The following is a 19,826-nucleotide window of genomic DNA, read 5'->3' on the forward strand; positions in this document are numbered from 1 at the left end:
AATTCACATTTATGTCCTTTTCCTAATTATGACTGGCTGTAAACAGCAGCTTCTGTCTCATCTGCCCCTCTCTCCCTGGTTCCATTTTAGTGTAATTCTCTCAGCAAAGGTCTGTCTGATCCAAGGCCTCTCTGAGGCAGGAATACACCTGTCTGGTTTCCAACCATGTCAGTGACACTGTCTCAGTTGGGGTTTTGGCATCCACAGGACCTTCCCACAGTGTCTGTGACAGCAACTTCCACTCAGGGTTTGGCATCCGTGAGGGTTCCCTCCCAGGAGCCTCTGGTGGGTTTGCAGTGCGTGACTCTTCAGAGAAAAATGTTATTTACTCATTACTCAAAAATAGAAATATCAATTAGGGAGACACAAGGTATGAGCAGGCAAAGGATGGTTATCACTTACTCACTTACTCCAGTTTGTTTCATCCATGGCAAGCAGCAGCAGATGGCTCCTGCTCATTTTCTGCCTTTGTCCCTCTCTAAGCCTTTGCCAAACTGTCAGATCTGCTGACACCCTGGGCATCCTGAACTCAATTCACTCAGCTCCCCTGTTTTTACTACGGACACAGGCTCATCTTTGGTGCCAGGCTTTAACCCTGGGAAGAATAATCCATTCTAGCCAGAGGGAATCCACACATCCAAAGACAAAGCAGGGCAAATCCTTCTTTTCCTCCTCCTCCTACACCCTATTAATATTTCTTTTGGGGCAACTGCACAGTAGGTAGGGAACAATAACAAAGCAAATGTAAAGCAAAGCATTTGCATAAAAAGTAACAGATTTTCTTAGTTTACCATAATCAGAAATTTCAGGGAGAATGATATAATTTGGATTCTAATGCTTTTTCCTGTACCCTCTTTGGAGATACACAAAGTTCTGGACTGTGCTACAGATATTTGCAGTTATTTGCTACACACAAATATATCTATCCTGTTTAAAGATGCATGTATAGAGCATGCTGGGTTTAGATCAATCTGTATTATTTAGATCAACCTTCAGTATTAGATCTTTTCACACCTCCTCCCTTTCTTCCCATCTCTGCATTTGTGCACCCATCACTAACAACTGTACATTAGTACATGGAATAAAAACAGGCTACCACTTTTCATTATGTTTTTCCACCTATTTGTTAATTTTCTACACCCTACAATGGCATAAATATTGTAAGACCCAAATGCTGCAAATCCTTTGCTGCTATGAATTTTGGCAGAGAAGTGTTAAGTATTTCAAAGCTTTTTTTTTCTTGGCCCTTGATTACTTTTCTCTAAGTGTAATTACTTAAGGTTTTACTGGGCTTTCTGAATGATGACTTTTTCTTTCTTCAGCTCCTACTTTAACTGAATAGTATCCCTTCCTCCCAAATTATCTCTCCTTTCCTGAGTCCTGAGCAGTAGAACAGGCACCCCTGCTACTTGGTACCAGAGCAAGAATTGCTGAAGCAGGCTCCCAGCACAGCAATTCTTCAGCCTGGGCAATACCTATCAAATGTGCATCAGCTTAGAGTTTTTTCCTGACTGAATTTCATTGTCCACAGACTCCAGAGAGGCAGCATTGACAACCTCTTTCTGAAATTAGGAATACCTTTCTAGCACAGAGTACTGTAATCTTGACTGAGTTTCTAATGTAATTTCAGAGAAAAACTAGATGAAAGCTTGAGTTTTAAAATAAACTTCTTATTTTTATTCACAAACTAGGAGATATCAACTGTTTTGTTTAAAAAGCCCTTAAATCTCTTTAGGACTCTCCAAGTATTGGGCATGGACACTTTAAAGAAAACAATACAAAAATCACCCTATACAAAGAGGATTTTCTGGCAAACACAGACCAAAGGAAAGCTTTCCTTAGAATTCCAGCACATTCCAGCTTCAGGGAGCTCCTCAGGCTATCCTCAAAAGTGATAATGCCATTATCAAGGGGAGGTCATGTTTCTGAATGCTGCTTGGTAATACTGCATTGTATTTATGATGATAATAAGATAAAACACTCATTTCTAAAAGATACCAGGAAATAAAGATATACATTTATTTAAGTAATAAAAACAAGCAGCATTTAACAGCCTCCCAAACCTATTTCAGGTACTTGTATAATGAAATTCTGAAAAATGGTTTTACTAATCTTTATTGTGTTTAGCCCTTTTAAAAGTACATAAGAGCAAGAAGATGAAAATTCTTGGAGATATAAAGAGGTGTGGCTGGAGCAAAGTGTGATCTGATGTGTTACAAAATCCAGAGAAATGTGGTGAAAAATGTTCAGACCTGCCAGAGGAGGAGGAGGGGGTAAACAAAATAAATGCTTGGGTGAAAGAGAGGAATCTTTCATAAGAGTTCCTGAATTTTTAACCAAGAACAGAGATAACAGAGTCTTCCTACACAAGAATCTGTTAAAAGCACAGAGAAGGAAGGGAAGAGAGGAAATAAAAAACACACTAAGTAAATAAAAATGAAACTGAGGTGGATGTGGATAGAAAGAGTATGAAAATGTTAATTAATCCTGGCTGCTATTATTTCTAGTGAAGTTTATTGTTTTAAAAGTACAGACCTTGCAAAGCCTTAATTTAAGTGACATGCAATGTTCTTGGGCAGATCTTTATTACCATGTTACTTTATTATTTCTAACTTACTGCTCAGTGCAGATTTTATGATTAAATAATTGGCAGTATTTTTGCAAACACCAGGTTTGCAATCAACTTTATCAAAGGACTCAAATGCTGAGCAGGAATAACTTGGAAGTAATTTAAAATAGGGCACAGAATACTAAATAAACAATTATATTAACAAGTAAGCCAAATAGATAAAAAATTTACAAGATATTTAATACAGAATATAAAAGATCCAGATTAACTGCTCCCTTTCAAAATTTCACAAAAAAGTTACTCATTATAAAACACTGAGTAAAAGAATGTTATTAACTCAAAGATTCCTTGAGTTCAATATAATTGAAAAACTTCTTATTCTTCAATTCCTTTGTATGACCACAGAGCTCCTATACTTTTAATCATCTCCACTGGTCAATATAAATCTTGTTCTCTTTCCACAAAAATAAGAAGCCTTGTTCATTCTTAAATTTAGAGACCTTTTTATATGCAAAAGAGGATGTAGCACTTTACTTCTGTTAGAAATACATATTTTTGTGAGGCTTTTCTAAGTTTCATTGGAAGTATAAACACCTGAGGTGTGGAGGCTCACCTCCAGTTTCATGATGGGTTACTCCTGCTGCTGCAGCTTGCTGCTGTTTAGCAGAACCGTTAATTTTAATTTCTGCTCAGTGTTAATGTCCTTCTTTCAGCCCCGGTGTAACCCATTCCAGGAGCCCTGTGTCACCCTGGGGCTGTGGGGCAGCTGCTGACCCTGTGCTGCCAATCCTGCAGCAGGCTGGCTCTACTTTGGTCACCTCACTGCCATCTATTGCCCCCCTTTTGGAGAAAACTTCTGCAATTCCATAAAAAAATCCAGATTGAATGCATTGTATAATTTGTACTTGATAGGGAGTTTTTTTTCCCTCAAGTCTGCCTCTATTGCAGAAATGAAAAATGGATTTTACCTCCTACTCATGTCTGAACTTCATCAGAAAAACAGAGGGCATTAATCCTGAAAGATTAACCAGAAGAGAGGGATGGATATTCCACACTTGCTCCCTCAGTTTGGTATCTCTGCTAACAGCATGCACTGTACATATAAAATTTTTCCTTCTACTCATGTGCCCTAAAGAGTTTTGTCCTTGCCAGTGAGGAAGAAGTTACGACAAAGTGTGTGATAGAGATTATTTTTAATGGAATTTTTTGTTGCTAAGGAAGTAATGATACAGCAGCCTTAGAGCACAATGTCTAATTCTAGAGATGAACTGTCATTTCATTCATGTCATTCAAACAGCAAACTTTCCTTCCTTTTCCTATAAAGCCAAACATTCAGCATTTTCATCATTTGGGAAGTGCAACATCTGTACAGAGGCCTAAGGAAACATTATTGTATGCCACGAATCAGTCCTGCAAGTTCACATGATCAAATACCAAGTATTAAATATTCACGTTTTCTTGTCAAATTGATATTCTTCTACTGTATGTTTAATGTACAACCTATATAATTTCTATTAACTTGCTTGGTTTCTTGGGGGCTAAAAGGAGTTATTGTTAGGCATTTCTTAAATGTCAAAGAAAAAATTTTAGACAATTTCCTTCTGCAAATCCTCCCAGTATAGATTTTAAAAGACAAGCCACCACACAGCAATGTCCACAATCTCTCCCTCCTATAAGGCTTAAAACTGTATAGGGTTTGGAATGTTTTTTTTTTTAAAATTTCTATTTTTTTTTTTTTAGGTTGGAAAAATCCCTCATCTTTATCCATTCAAAATCTCATGGCACTCCTGATGGGTGATAAGTTGTATTTCATACAGCTGAAGTATAACAGGGGTAAATAACTTGTGTTATTCAAGGCTCCAACTCAAGGAGCAACTTCATTGAGGATTTCATGTAGTATTTCCATTAAACTGTTAAAATATAGAACACAAACAACAAATGCTCTACCACCAGAAGTTTTCAACCCACAATTCCAACAAAAAATATCTGTATACAGAACACTACATAGGCATAAATATAATTAATGTTAAGTCCTTTGCAGGATCTTTGCAATGAGATTCCACTGCTCTTTTTAATCCCCAAAGGAACAGAAGCAGTCCAGAACACCTCTGATTTAAGTGGGTACAGTCCAAGTGAAGTTAAGACAGACCATAATTGCTTTGCTGAGTTACAACATAACCCTTAAAAACAGACTTATGCATTGAAACCATTTATAATTCAACCTCAAACGAGCCTCTGCTCCTAAGGCTCGTATATTAACTGGTCTACAAAGGCCATTTCCTGAAATTTGTCTCTTTAGCTTTTTGTTGGCATGAATATAAAGAATAGTTTGTAGTCTCCTTTATTTCTGTCTTAGAGAATGTGGTGAATACTTCAGAAAATCTATTTTTTTCTCCCCAACCTCCATTAGAACACACATGCTAGATTTGTGCTTTATTTCTTCCTTAATTTCTGTTTTACATGGTGGGCTAAAAGCATTTCACAGGTGTTTGCTGGAACTCATTAGACTATTTGGAACTCCTTCATGCTCTCTAAAAGGCAATTAAAATGTGTCTGCAAATTACCTCATGTGGTCTGAAGCACAGCTGCCTCTTATCCCCCTGTTACTACGCGGTGTGCCCAAACAGAATAGAAAAACTGCTTTGATACCTGCAGTTTACAAAGGCAAATCCTGCCTTCATGAGTGACAAAAAAATCCTCTGCTTGCCTCTTAAGTCTTCAATGCAATTGCCTTTGTTCCCCCCCCAACCAAAAAAACAAAAGTTTATAACGAGCTAAGAGACACAACTGGTTAATTAAGTGGATAACAGAAGTGATGAGAAAGCAGCAAGTGCTCACATAATTCAAAGAATTGTTGCTGCATGCATAGAAAAGCTGGGTGTGTGCAGGTAAAGCATCTCTGATTCTAAATGGCCAAGATGCTTGGGCTAGTATTTCTATTTCTTGTTTCTGCATAAAAAGGAGGGGTGAAAGAATCCATTATCCCAGCAGGTGTACTTACAGGATTTATCCTTGTTCTGCAAATATCTGGCAATTAAATGAATATTCTGCTTGAGTAGAGACTGAATGAATTTTAAACTTTTGTGTTTTAGCTGCTTTGTCCAGTCTATTTTATCATTAAAAATGAGTTGTTCGTGACACTGAACAGTTATCTTTTGCCATCAGATGCTGACAAATTAAAGTAAAATTCAAGAAAGTTTTTAATAATTTGCTTTACTATATATATTTGTCAGTTCCAGGGTAGCAGAGTGCTGTGTCTAGAGCATAAAGGCCCAGCTCCAGCATTTCCTTGCTGGCCAGCAGCAGAAAGGAAAAGAAATGTCTGGCATTTTACACTCTGGGGGTGATGCAGAGTCCAGAACAGCTTCCAGGTTATAGCCTGTCCTTTTAAGTTCCCTGTGTTCCAAAATCACCAATACAAATGGTAGCAGGAAGGGCTGCAAATCCTTTAACCCTCCTTGTACCTTCAACACCCATCAGCTGAAATTCACTTTGAGCTCTAATGATTGCCTTGGCCCCTTCCAGCTGGAGCTGATTCCCCATTCCACCCCACACTCAATATTTTTCCCCTTTTTCTCTCCACTCAGCCACGATCTCTACTGAAGCCTCTATGGTCACAACTCTCCATTACAATCAGCTGAAAAAATCCTGACCAACACATCTGTATTTATTCCAGACAAATTTTCATCTCTCCCCTTTCTCAATTTACTCTTTCCTTTTTCTCTTCTCTTAGTCCTTAATTCCTATTCTTTTTTTGTTACTTTCTTCAAGTGAGCATAAAAAATGAATATGTAATTTCCATGCATTTTAAACAAAGCAGTGCCTGATAGTTACAAACAACTTAGTGATGCTAAACAGCGATTAAAACTTTTCATGAGTCATGCCAACTAAATTGTGGTCTCAGGAAGACTTCTATGAAAGCAGCAGCTGAAGGCAACTGTAAATATATTGCACTTTTTAAGGGGCAGTCACATAGCAGCACTGGGGAATGCAGTTCCTGGGTTACTGCGATTGCCACCCCGTGCAGGAGAATTGCAGGTTACAGCAAGAGCCATTGAAGATGTGGAGGAATAAAGTGCAGCCTGCAATGGAACATCCACAGCAATTGCACTAAACAGCAGAGTCCTTTAGCTCTGATCCCACAAACTCTTCTGTGAGTCATTTGAGTAGAGTCAGTAGGTGTATGCATTAAAGTATGAAAAAAACACAAACAACAAACCTGGAACCCCAAAAAACACTGTATTTCTTGCTCCTGAGTCTTTACAGCACAATTGTGAACAAATGGCACACTTTGCTCAAAACAGCCTGAGGTATAACCTTGTCTTTTATATGAATACAAAGTTATTAGTTTTGTCAGAATCTTACAAGACATCAAAGTTATTGTTTTGGTTCCTGATTTCACATCTGTTTCCAATGATCAGAAATATCACATACTATTCAACCAGCAGATTTACACAGTGAAGCCTCCAGTAAGCTAACCAATGCACTAATTTAAAAACTCCTAGAGATGCTGTCTTTGAATTCCTACATCACCTTGTCTAACCTGTATCCATTCTAGCTGCTTAAAAAAATTTATTGTTGAAGCTTATAATGTGATTATGGGAAGTAATTATCATAGTTTTATCCAGCTTTCAGAATCACAAGAGAATTTAGAAATTGTGTTTCAGTTTTAGAAGACTGAACACTTCTTCCTAGTATAAGAAAAGAATTAAAATTCTACCAATAGATAAATTATTTTCTTAAATGATTGTTGAGTACAAAGACCTTCCCAAAGCTTTGGAATATATCAAAAGAAAGTTCCTTTAAAACAGAAATATCCTGAAACAGTTGAACATCCTTCTGTCCTCAGCTGAAATACAGTCAGGTCCAGGCCAAGACAGACAGACACACACTGTTCATTACATTAACTAAACATATTTGTAATTTTGTAAATAAAATGCCCCCACAATTAAATGCATGAAGTAGTGAAATGACACAGTAATTATACTATTTTCAGAGCTGCAGAAATTTTGGGCTGTCATCTTGCAAATCCTTACATGACTTGCTCCAGTGGTGATATCAGTGACAGTTCTGAATTCCATTGCTTTGAATGCAATTTAAATCCCATTTTTATATGAACAGGAAATTTTTACTTTAATGGCTGGGCATGTTGTGTCACAACAAGAAATGCAGCTATTTACTACTGCCAGTACTCTAAACCTTGACTTGCTGAACTTGTGGCAAACTCATGTAGAAGTTTTACTGACTAAATCTAGAAGTTCTCTTTGTATGACTCACTTAATTATCAGCTTCATCTCTAGAAGAATGATTCATGTAAATGTCTTGCAGGACCTACTCCATAAAGCAAAATTTCCATTTATTTTAGAAAATGAAGATTAAACAATGGACAAGAATTCAGGAAAATAGTGCCCATTGTCATTCCAATTTTTTTACTAAAATTTTCAGCAGTGTACTATGCGTATATTTAAACTTAAAGGAAATGTGTAAAAAGGGGGAAAAAAACCCCTTTCTTGATGTTCATAATGAATAGGGAAAAGAAAAAGTTATTCTTTATTATATTCATACCTATATAATTACTATTTTAGCATTAACTCCTTTGGGTTGTCAGTTTCCAGTATTCTTCTCACCTTAATTGAACTTTTTGGGAAGTGTGCCATCTTTTGTGTGTTTGTGTAGTAGCTGGAATAGTTGGAGGAACTGTAGCTCCCACGTACCACAAACTCCAGTGAGGCTGCTCATCTGCTTTCAATTATGTATTAAGTATGTGCTGAATCATGTTAAAAAGATCTTTCTCTTAATGTTGAATTAAATACATTTATTCCTCTTCATCCTACAGATGTATCATTTTCATTTCACTGGGGACCATTCCACATATCTCAGAGACTGTTAGTGCTATGTTCTCCTCTGCCCTCCCAAATTGGCACCACCTGTCAAACTGACTGACATAATTTAAATAACCTCATCAAATACAAATTTGTAGTGGAAATACTGAAAGACTTCCACAGAAAAGTTCCAGGTTAAAAAAACAGGAAGCTGATTGCTTCTCCTAAGGTGGTCCTTTTTAGAATAAAGAGTTTATAAACCAAACGTCTGCCGCCATTTTTGTACTTTTACAAGCACTAACATTTTAACAGCAGAAATGTTAAATATCAAAGTAATAGATGAGCATTCCACTAGAAGGCAATTTCACTAAATACCACAGGTATTAATCTTTCTGAATCTTAATTACACCCTTTTGACACATTATCCTTATCTGACCTTTCCTCCAGAGCTGCGTGAGTAGATGTGAGGTTGGCAGGCAAGCTCAGCCCTGCTTGCCACCTGACATGCAAAGAATGAGTGGACATAAAGATGCAGCTCATGTGCAGCACATGGAGTCATTAAACCACTATTTTCTGGAAGTTATCTTCCAAAACCCAGCTTTTGTTCCAGGATTTTCCACCACCTTCCCTTTCCTGGCTTTGGTCATGCCTCAGAACACAGAGGTTTAATGAATTACTAAGAATGTACAACTATAGGATATTGCCAAAGAACTAAACTTCTTGAACTGGAACCACCCAAGCAACATTGAAAAACAATTAGTAATGGCAGGCCTTAATCGAAGAAACGGAATTTCGGTTTAGATAAGTAAGGGCTGGCAGTTCCAAGATTAAAAAAGTAATGATTCTGCCACTAAGCCACACTTCCACCAATCAATACTGAAAAGTTTCCATATTTTATTAGATCACCTAAATAAGCAACAAGTGGGTAACTTGGGTAACTAAAAAATTTAGGAAGTGTTGTGTGAGAGGTGAAGCATAGAGAAGGAGCATGGGAGAGCCAAGTGCTGCTGTGACCTTAAGGAAGTTCCTTCATCTTCCTTGGTCAGGATTTCACAGATTTCACAGCCACAGCCATGTTTGAGACACTCTCTCAATGTAATCCACATCTGTCTGATGCTCACATTGTTCTTGTCACAAATCTACAGCAATTTTTATCCTGTTCTCCCACTTGGTGTTCAAAATGAGGTTTTGCATTATAAATTCTCAGCTGGAGCAATGCACAGCACTAAACTCTGTGTATTTAACAACTGCTTTATGGCAATCCATGTTGTCCACATAGTTACAGCCTGTGAGGCAGCATCAGTCCCTGCCTGCACCTCTCAAGGCCTTTCAGAAAACATTTAAGAGACTCTTTAAAGTACGTGAAGGGAGGATGGCACTTTGTAAACAAAACCAAATTGCAGTACTGCATTAAAGTGGGAAGTTAAATCTGAATTGTTGCTTCAAACTAAATGAAAAGAAGGAAAGCCTAGGAAAATTTTTGGAGTCAAAATGCTGGCCAAGTCAGTCTGAAACCTATGGTTGATTTTTCAGATTTTTTACCTTTTTAATTACCTTGTCAGCATGATCACCCTCATGTGCATTATTAAACTGAATACAGCCTGAAGATGAAATCTCACAATTTTTTTCTGCACAATTCTACTTGATTGGAAACAAATTGAACAAATAATATTTGATAAATATTTACTTTGCAAACCTGCACATCTTGATTTGTCTTAGTTTTCTGTTTAAATTTATACTGCATTAAGAATTGCCATTTTTTCTGGTGTTTTGTTCATTCAAAAAGGTTAAATGATTATTAATTCTGACTAAGTAGCAGGGTAAGTGTCCTTGAAATCTGTGATAGTTTGATTGGGGCTGTTGTTCCACTTTGTTGTATTCTTCACTCCCTCTCATGTTCCACTATCAAAGTGACTTTCATAGTTTATATCCATGCGCTGGAGAGAATTAACCAGAGAGCTCTGACTCCGTGCAAATCCTAAACAGCTTTAATAGGAGAATATAAAATTGCATCCCTACATTCACTAAAGTATTCATAAATGGCATCTTTTTTCAGGATTAAACCTGTTGGATTACATCTAATCAGTGCATATGGTGATCCAAGCTTTTTTTTCTGAGAAATGTGTGTTAAGATGCCTAATCACACACTTCTGGGAATGGGGCTGGCTCTTAAAATTTTGGGTGTCCAGCACTGGACTGTCAAGTCCGTGGGAAAGGTGAGAAACAGGACAAGGTGATAGTTTGGCACACATATAAGGGATGATGGGCTGAAGGATGCTAAAGGATGGCCCAATTTCCTCAGCTCTGGTTAAAGCTCTGACCAAAGGAATGGCTGTGAAAATGTCTCCCCTATTATCAACACCAAATGCACACACATTATTAAAAATGTAATTGTCTTAACTAGTTTAATGTGGATTGTGCCTGAACAGTTTGGATTTTATTGATTGTGGAGGTAAGAGAAGATTTTCAATATTGATGTAGAGCAATACTTATTATTGCTCCATGGATTAACTCTCTCTCACATTACTGGTGTCTTACCCAAAGGTATTGTACCTAGTGGATTAGGACTTCAAATACTTCGAGGACACAAAAGCTCTTTACAGTAAAATCCAAGACTCTAGTAATTATTATCCAAGTCTTTCAATGATTTTTTGACGTTTGGTTTGAGCTTTCGGCAAGAAGATTAAAAAAGAGAGAGGAAAAAAATGGCAAAAAAAATATCAGTTGCTATAAGAATCTTCAATGTCTCATCTATTGATTTTCTTCAGATCTTTAAATTCACAGTGTGACTTATATTCCATGAAATAGGGTCATTGACATCTGAAAACATACTACAAAAAATATACACTTCATATCCCATGGACTGAAACACATAATTGTCTAATGAAAAGGTTATCCAGTGTGTTAAATCCATCACTTACAGAAATTTTTTTCATGCTTCTAAATGAATGGATTTTACTGCATTTTAAGAAAGGAAAAGCTTCATGGAGACTGAAAAATCTGCAGGCACTATACTGTTTGACTGTGAGCTTAGAGCTTTGGTTCTAATTTTATTTAATGTAAGATTCTGTACAGTGATATTTCTGAATTTGCCACCACATGAACAGACTCCCTGACCTGAAAACTCTTATTTTTGTACTGCTTACTTTTCTATTGCCTTCAGTTGTCAAAATAGAAAATAAAGAAGGTCTAAGATTTAAAGAAAACCTTGAATTATCTACTGATGAACAAAAGCAGTCAAAACCATTAGCAAGCTGTTTGACAACATGAAACTGCCTTTACAAAGCTCAACCTCTAAACAAGCCCTTTTTGTAATCTTGTTTATTTCCCCCATACAATATTTTGAGTTCATTTTCGAGCTTTTTCTTTATGCATGTGAAAACTTTGATGCTCAATAACCAAATAATCTCCACAGCACAGACTTTAAGAAAACAGTGCCATAATGTATGATTAACTTTTCTCTTCCCAGTTGTGTTGCTACTGCAGAGTAAATAAAAACCTGCACTCTTCTATCCAACAAAATTACAAATAATAGAATATGGAAGGCATTTTGTAAACAATTAAAGTAACTAGTTTATACTTTAAAGCAATGAACAACTGTACATGCATTTACCTTTCATGAATTCCAATGAAGTGAGTTATTAACATTACTGTAATTTAATCACACCTGTGTTTATCTGGCTAGACTTTAAATTTTCACTTTTTTGAAGCAGACTAATTACTAGAAGAGTGGGTTTTTCCCCTATAAATATTACCTCTTCCTTATTTACATTTAATTAACTAAAAATGCACAATGGTTTCTTAGATTCAGAGGTCTCTTGAAGGAAATTTTGCCCCAGCACTTCCCAGGAGGACCAAGCATAGAAACTGCCTGAAAACAGCCACTGCTAGTGAACATAATGAGGCAAAATCCAAACAAACACAGAAACAAACACAAAAGTCCAACAACTGCCATTCCAAACACCTTTCCTAAACCTTATGATCACCACGAAGCACATATACCTGAGAAACCACACTCTGGATTGCCCAAATCCTAGAATCTCTCTTCCACTTATAAAAATTCAACTTTGTTCTTTGAGGGGATTTACTGCTTCAGAAACTCTTGCTTTTTGTGGCCTGACTGATAAAACACAGCAGTAAAGCAGCTAAAATTACCACTGCAGTCCCAACTTCGATATAGATTGCTGCTACAGATAGAAATTTTTTCATTTTTTCATATGCTTGTAAGGCTCTGAGTTTGGGAAAAGGAATGAGATTGCTTTACATGAGGGCAAACCTTGCTGGAAACATTCCCACTCCTGGGTTTGGTCATGCTTATACCTCCTGCTGGACACGGATTTAATGTTTCATGAGGTCTTTGGAAGAGTTTTGACTGATTTCAAATGATTTTAGATCATAGACAGGTTGATAGCATTTCACAGATATACATCTGTTTATCCATGTCACACAAAACATCCAGTCCAAAGAGAATCAGTGTCTGCTGAGGAAAAGTGGAGTCAGTTCAAGGGAAAGGGTGGTAAATCACAAAAAATCATGTGTTCTCTAGGGATGACAGAGTTTGAATGTTGTCAGTGCATAAAATGATCAATTTATTCAATGCTACTTTAGCAATAACATTCTGAAGGATCAAATCCTGATATCTCTAAATTATTAGGCATTCTGTAAAGCTGAGATAGAATCAGAGTTTTTACAGATTCCCTGGACTTTTGCCTTATAAAATAAAGACAGATCTAGAGTTCTTCTCTTAAGCATGACTAACAACATTTTCTGAGTTAAGACAGAAACTGACCTTTGTTTTTATTTGGTCATTTAAATGGCTTATTGGGAACCACAACTACACAAAATTAAACAAAGTTTAAATTGATCAAAGAGAACAATTTGTATTGGCTATACAGCAAGAATTGGGCTCCCCCTGAACTGGAAGATGGGCCCTTCTGGGGAAGGATGTTGGGCCTCAGATGGTTTCCCCAACACTCCATGAACAAAGTCTCCTGTCACACCACTGTGAGTAACCAGCTCTTCCTAACTGGAAGCAGGTCAGCCTCAAGTACATTTGTAACCAGGTAAAAACAAGTCAAGAAATAACTGTTGCCTTTGATGGGACACTGGGAAATATCCTTCACTAGTTTTGGGTAACGATACCTCAGTATATTGATAATGCTCAAATTAACACTAGAAGAAAAGCACTGCAGGAATTCATTAAAAATAGATTTATCAGTGCATAAGAATTCATGATGTTTAAACTTAAGGCAAAAGCAACCAGGGCAGTTTGAGTAACAGCTTCAAGTGGATGATTAGCTAAGGGGATTCAACACTTAATAGCCAAAATAAATTAGTGTAATTATTTTATTACCTATGCTAACTGATTTCATTGTTTTTTATAGAAATAACGGCTCCCTAAGGAATGGAATGTTGCTTCAAAGAATCCCAGCTGCAAGCTTCTGTGTTCTCTTGTGGCAATCAAAAATGGCAACAAAAATAGCTGTCATTAATAATAGTATTAATAAGTGTGCTACCACACCTTAGAAATACATTCTGGATTTGTCTGTACACCTGGACTTGAATACAAAGTTTTCTAGCCACTGGAGGGTTTTAGATACAAATGAAATAAACCTGTAAAGCACTTATTAAAATAAACATTAATATTTATAGAGAACAATGGAATGCTTTAAATAGATTTTTAATAAATGAGTGTGTGATTAGTTGAGGAGCCTGAGAAATCTTTTAATTTGACCTCAGAAGAATTATTTGAAAGTCTATGTGTTTCTGCTTTTGCTCTCACTGTGAAGTGTTAACAACATAACCTCTACACAAGAATAAGTTTCAAAGAACCTTACTGCAACATAAAGTGAATTTTTATAGAGTTCATCTCTATCACTTTCAAGATTCTACCCAGGTCTAACTTGGAGCTGATTTGTATTCCTACCAGTTTGTGTTGCTGTTCAATTCCTGCTGTACCCTCCCCTTGCCCCTCTGCAGGCTCCCACCTTACATCCCACTAGAAATGAGACCCTCGTGGAAAAGCCCCAGGGAGCTGCCAGGCCCCACGCCTGGCTGTGCCTCCATCGTCTCTCGCACCTGATAGAGGCAGAGGGAGGGCACAGAGCAGATCCTGGCGCCTGCAGCAGCTCTGCCCCAGCCACACAGCCTGGTGTGCTCGGGCTGCTCCTGCAGGGCAGCCCAGCTGCAGTTGGGATGCTCTAAGGCTGCAAGGACCAGAGAAAAAAGTTGTGCAAAACAGAGCCAAAGAATTCTGGGACTGGATCCAGTAATAAAAATGCACATCCTAGGGACACTGATCAACAGCAGATTTTGACTGACTGTGTCTCTGTCCCTCTGCTTTCTAATGCCTTAACAAATGCCCAATCCCCCTGCACAGCTGGAGAAACTAATTATCATTCTAATTGGTGGTGGGGGGGGTTTTTTGTTATTTTGTATAATATAATACACTAGTACACACAAACTGAACGTGGAGATTTTCTCATTTCTTACTTGTTGAGGTTTCACCATGTAATTCTGGACATAACAGATGTTACCCTGAACAAACAGCTACCAGCTCATCCTCCCTGTCAGAGGAGCTGGGGCTGGAAATCAAAACAAGGAACGAAGGAGTCACAACAGGAACATGAACTACAGAGGGGCCCACTGAGCCACAGCCTTTCTACTGGTGAGCCCCAGCCTGTGGCACCATGGAAATCATCTGATGACCTTCACAGGAACATCAGGTCTGGAACCTGGCCTAAACTCCATTTGGAGAGATGGTTCTCAGAGTGCTGACAAGGCTTCAACATGGTATCATGAGCCCAATTAACTGGTTGTAAAATCCGGTACATATCTCCTTAGTGTTGTAGAATCAAAAGAAAATAGCTTGATGAAGTTCCAGCTAGTGTGCAAAATACTGGAAAACTTCCTCATGTTTTTTATTAGTGGTACCAATGGTCCTAAAAGCTATCCAAAAAAAAGGCTTAGCATGATTTCATCTCTTTGGTTTGGCTTGGGGATTTTTCTTTTGTTATCCATGGAAATCAACTTTCCTGAAAGGAAAAGTAAAATCATGAATGCAAAAAGAAACTATCTAAAATTAAAAGCCACTGTTATTTGACCACAATACTGGCAAAACCACAGGGAATGCTGCTAAAAATATTAGTGTATATTCAACAAGAGCTGGCATTAATGAAAACAAAGTTTTAACCTTCAAAATACGTGGCTTCTCAGCATCATTAAATCATAGGCACCACATGTATCTCCTGACATTTTCAAAGTTAATACCTGGACATCTAATACTGAAAAGAATAACAATTCTCATAGGGTTCTGAAAAAAATAGTTTTGCATTAATGGCCCCATTAGAGCTGGGAATGGAATGGTTATGATGCAACTCAACAAGGATTAGCAGGGAGAGACCTCTGAAAACACCCTGTGGTTTTGAGTCTTATGCTTTGGTTTCTTATATGTTAACTCTTGAATTTGAGTTTTTACCTCCTCAGCTCTGAAATTCAATCTCTTTGAATATATCTACAAGTCAACAATATATTCTGTAGTGAAGCTGTCAACTAATTCAAGTTGGGTGTAAATACTCTAAATCCTACTTCATCTCTTTAGGACAAAGCTATCCTAGGTGCACAAATTGCCTTTTATCTTTCATATAACACCACATTTGAATAATTTTTTTCAGTCATCTTCTTTACATTGCCTCTTTGTACAATTCTATTTAAAATTATTTCTTTTTGTCTAGTCTCTTCTTTATTCACTTCTGATTTCTGAGTTCTCACGTGTGCCTGTGCGTCACACAAGCAACTTCCCTCCTAATCACAGTCTGTTCCTTCTCAGCTACAGGCACAGGAAGAAAACAATGATTCTGTGACATCAAATCCACTTAAGCAGTAACAAACTGTGATGCTACAAATGCTTGATTGTGGCAACCTGGAATGAATCACAGACAGGAAAGGATGATGAGCACAGAAATGTTTTTTTTTATTGCACATTTTGGTAATTAGCTGCAGTGGCCAAAGGCACAAAGCAGCAAACACTGTGCTTCTTGAAAGTGCTTCTGGTTAAAAGCAACTTTGTCAATTAAAAACCGTCTGGAAAAGCCAACAATCAATAACACTGTGGTCATTGGCCTGGATGTAACTGAAAACTTTACCCCAAAATTAGGATCCAAGGAGACTGTTGATTCAAAACATTTGTTATGTAAACCAGTGTGAAATGGTTAAACTTAAATTCTCTGCTTTTTAAATTTTAAGCCTGGAAGTAAACACTGAATCAGAAAGTGATGTAAATCAGTCAAAACCCCAGAACATTAAAGGCTGATTTACACCAGCTGAAGACCTACCTCCATTCATTAAATCAGTCTTTGCACAGAGTGATCTCACAGTAGTCATGAAATCACAGGGATGAAAGAAACAAGCCCAAGGTAAAGGAAAACAAACCAAGGATGGCGCAGGCACATTCAAAAGCTGTTTAATAGCTCTCACAAGAAAGAGGCCATGGGGAATGTCTTGCCCCTACTGGCACTTGTCTTGCAGTAACTAACACTCAAACAGTGTAAAACAGGAAGGCAACAAAACCCTTCTATTTGTAGCTGTTGTTCAGTGCTCTGAGAGGCTGCCCCAAGGACATCTCCCAGTGCCAGCTCGGGGCTGCCCTTCCCTGGCAGATCCCTTTGCTCTCAGGCTCCTCACAGCCCTGCTCTGGGAAGAACTGAAGCACACAGGGGAAAGCTTCACACCAGGTTCCCAGCAAACACTTTGTTTAATGTAGCTAAACAGTGTCTACTTCAAGGCACAGGGAAATTCCAGTCTTGATTTTATGCAGAGATCCAAACCTCAGAAGAAATCCAGGTACTCTTTATGTAAACGCTTGCCTAACTCATTGCTAAATCCAGGGAGGAGCAGCGGCTCTTTCTGGTTTTGTATCAGTTTTGCAGCTGCTTCTGCTCAGCAACCGAATGGTTTTCAGCAAGAAAAAAATCAAAATGTGCATTGTAAACGAGGATATAAATTATGAATCAGCCAAAAAAGAACAGACAAAACTGAAATACTAAATCAGGGAATGGGAAAAAAGATTAAATTAATAAAACAAACATATAGTTAAGAATTTATGTAATGTTTTTCTTGCCCCTTAGACTTGACACTTTTTGTGTTCTGATGGTTTTACAGCCCTCCTCTGACTGTGAGAGCAGAAGTAATTGCTTTGCATGGCCATGAGAAAATTATTTCTGATAGTGGAAGTTCTCTTTCCTCCCACACACAACAGGACAACTGTCCACTCCCCAGATGTAAATACAGATACTCAAGTAGTCTCTCTTCTGAGTAACCCTGCATGAATTTCAAAACAGAGGCATGGAAGATGTCACAGCATCACCTTCCCCTCAGTGTGCACAGTTTATTCTGCTGCTGCCACCAGTGACTCCCTCTCTCCCCCCCTCTCTAAATCAAACATGCAAGACTAAAAATCTCAGAAGATATAAACCATTACAGATCTGCTTCTACTAGACATCTGCTACTGCCCTTTAACTGATTTTAAATTCACCAAAGAGCTGGTGTCAAACTATTTATCTTTACATGTCATTTCCAAAGGCACGCTCCTACGCAGTTTCAGTTGTTTGGATCACTGCTGGCTTTAGGCATAGCACACACCACTGGGAATTACACAAACCATATTGCCATACTTAAAATTTCATGTGATACCAACATGACTACATTTATGTCCAAAAGCAAATGTTTTCAGACAGAGAAACGGAGAAAAAAGAAGAATACCAAGCCCAGTAAGTGGGAATGATGCTATCTGCTAGCAGAACACTAAAGATCCTAGAGTACAATACTTGCTGCCTTTCTATAATTTAACAGTGGTTTAAAAATACAAGAAAGAAGAGCAGAAAGGAAGCAGAAAGAGGCCAAAGTTTACACTGGAAAAGAAAAATTCTAGTTTCACATCTAGCAATAAAAAGGAATGTACACAGTTATACCTTGCAATATAGGCATATCTACTGTTTCTTTAATTCAGCTCTTGCACTTTATAAAACTTGGTGTGACACTTTTTCTAACTGTTCCAGAAGTTCAGCCCAACAGAGCTGTCAGGTCCTTTCCCAGTTCCTCCTAGGTTATAACCATGAAGAATTTAAACGTTTAAGTCTATAGACCAGAATATTCTATGGCATCCAGAGGAACTCAGCTATGTCAGGATATATATGGCAGAACACTAAAGTTGTCTTTCCTGCTGATGATCACGATGTATTTCAGGATACATTACAAAGCTCGTGTGGCAGAGGGTTATGGATAACTTATTAAGAAAGAAGTCTGCAAGGAACCACTGTGAAAGAAGAAAATTGTAATTGCTAGAAAAAATCTAGCAAATCCTTTTATGTTGTGGCCTCTTGCAACTTTAGTAGAGATCCTTAGTTCTTGGAAAAAAAAAAAAGGGAGCACTAGTAATGGATGCTGCACTTAGAGCAAGGATCTTGATATCAGGAATCAAAATCTAGTTTGCTTAACAGCACAGTTTATGTGACCTGGTCTCAAAAGACACACTTTTGCACCTCTTCACCTCTTAAGATCAGTTGAGAACTGGTTCTAGAATGATTCTGGGAAGGATCTCCAGACTGTGACAGCCAAAGAACAAAGAATGGTACCTGTTGTGAACAGTTCCAAACATTTTAAGTGAAGTAATATTTATTTCTTCTAAGTGAGAAAATGACAGAGATTTTCTGAGAGAAACCTAACAAATTGTCATATCCTATTTTTTCTAACATGGGTACAATTCTCTCTTATTAGCACTGAACACAATTTACTTCAACAGAACAAAATATTGCAATCCCATCCAAGCCTAGTCTTCAAAGATCTTTTAATCTTATTTAGTGATCTTGCTTTTCTAAGGCTGTGGCCTACTTGGAATTACTTTTTGATTACCCAGAGATGATGTGAACGTACCATGGTATATTCAAGCTACAAAATTGTCATCAACAACATAATACAATAATGCATTTGGCCTTGCACACTCATGTACTATAACCAAATATCATACATTATAACCAAATACCATTTAAGCTATACTAGTCAAGAGGCTGTGGAAGTATCCAAGTGCTTTTAAGTTTCCTTTTATCTCTTGCAAGAGATGAAGACAAGTAAAGACAGAATTCCTATTTACTGATTAATTACTCCAAATGTATTTATTTGGTATTTTGTTTTATGCTGGTCCATGTTCCCAAGAAGTGTTCAGTGTTATTTACAGAAGCCCTGCATTCCCTACAAGGGATCATTGCTGTGAGTGACACAGCAGTGCAACCAAGGATTAAATGTTAAAAAGGTTCCTCTAATGGTTTCCAAAATAGTAGTGGAAGGCAGAAGATGTCATCAGAGATAATATATGGCAGTTACAGTAAGAAGGCATTTGCATTTGTTATGTAACAAAAGGAAACCAGGATTTGTGGGAGAAG

Source organism: Ammospiza nelsoni, chromosome 16, assembly GCF_027579445.1.
Source record: "Ammospiza nelsoni isolate bAmmNel1 chromosome 16, bAmmNel1.pri, whole genome shotgun sequence".
Lineage (NCBI taxonomy): Eukaryota > Metazoa > Chordata > Aves > Passeriformes > Passerellidae > Ammospiza > Ammospiza nelsoni.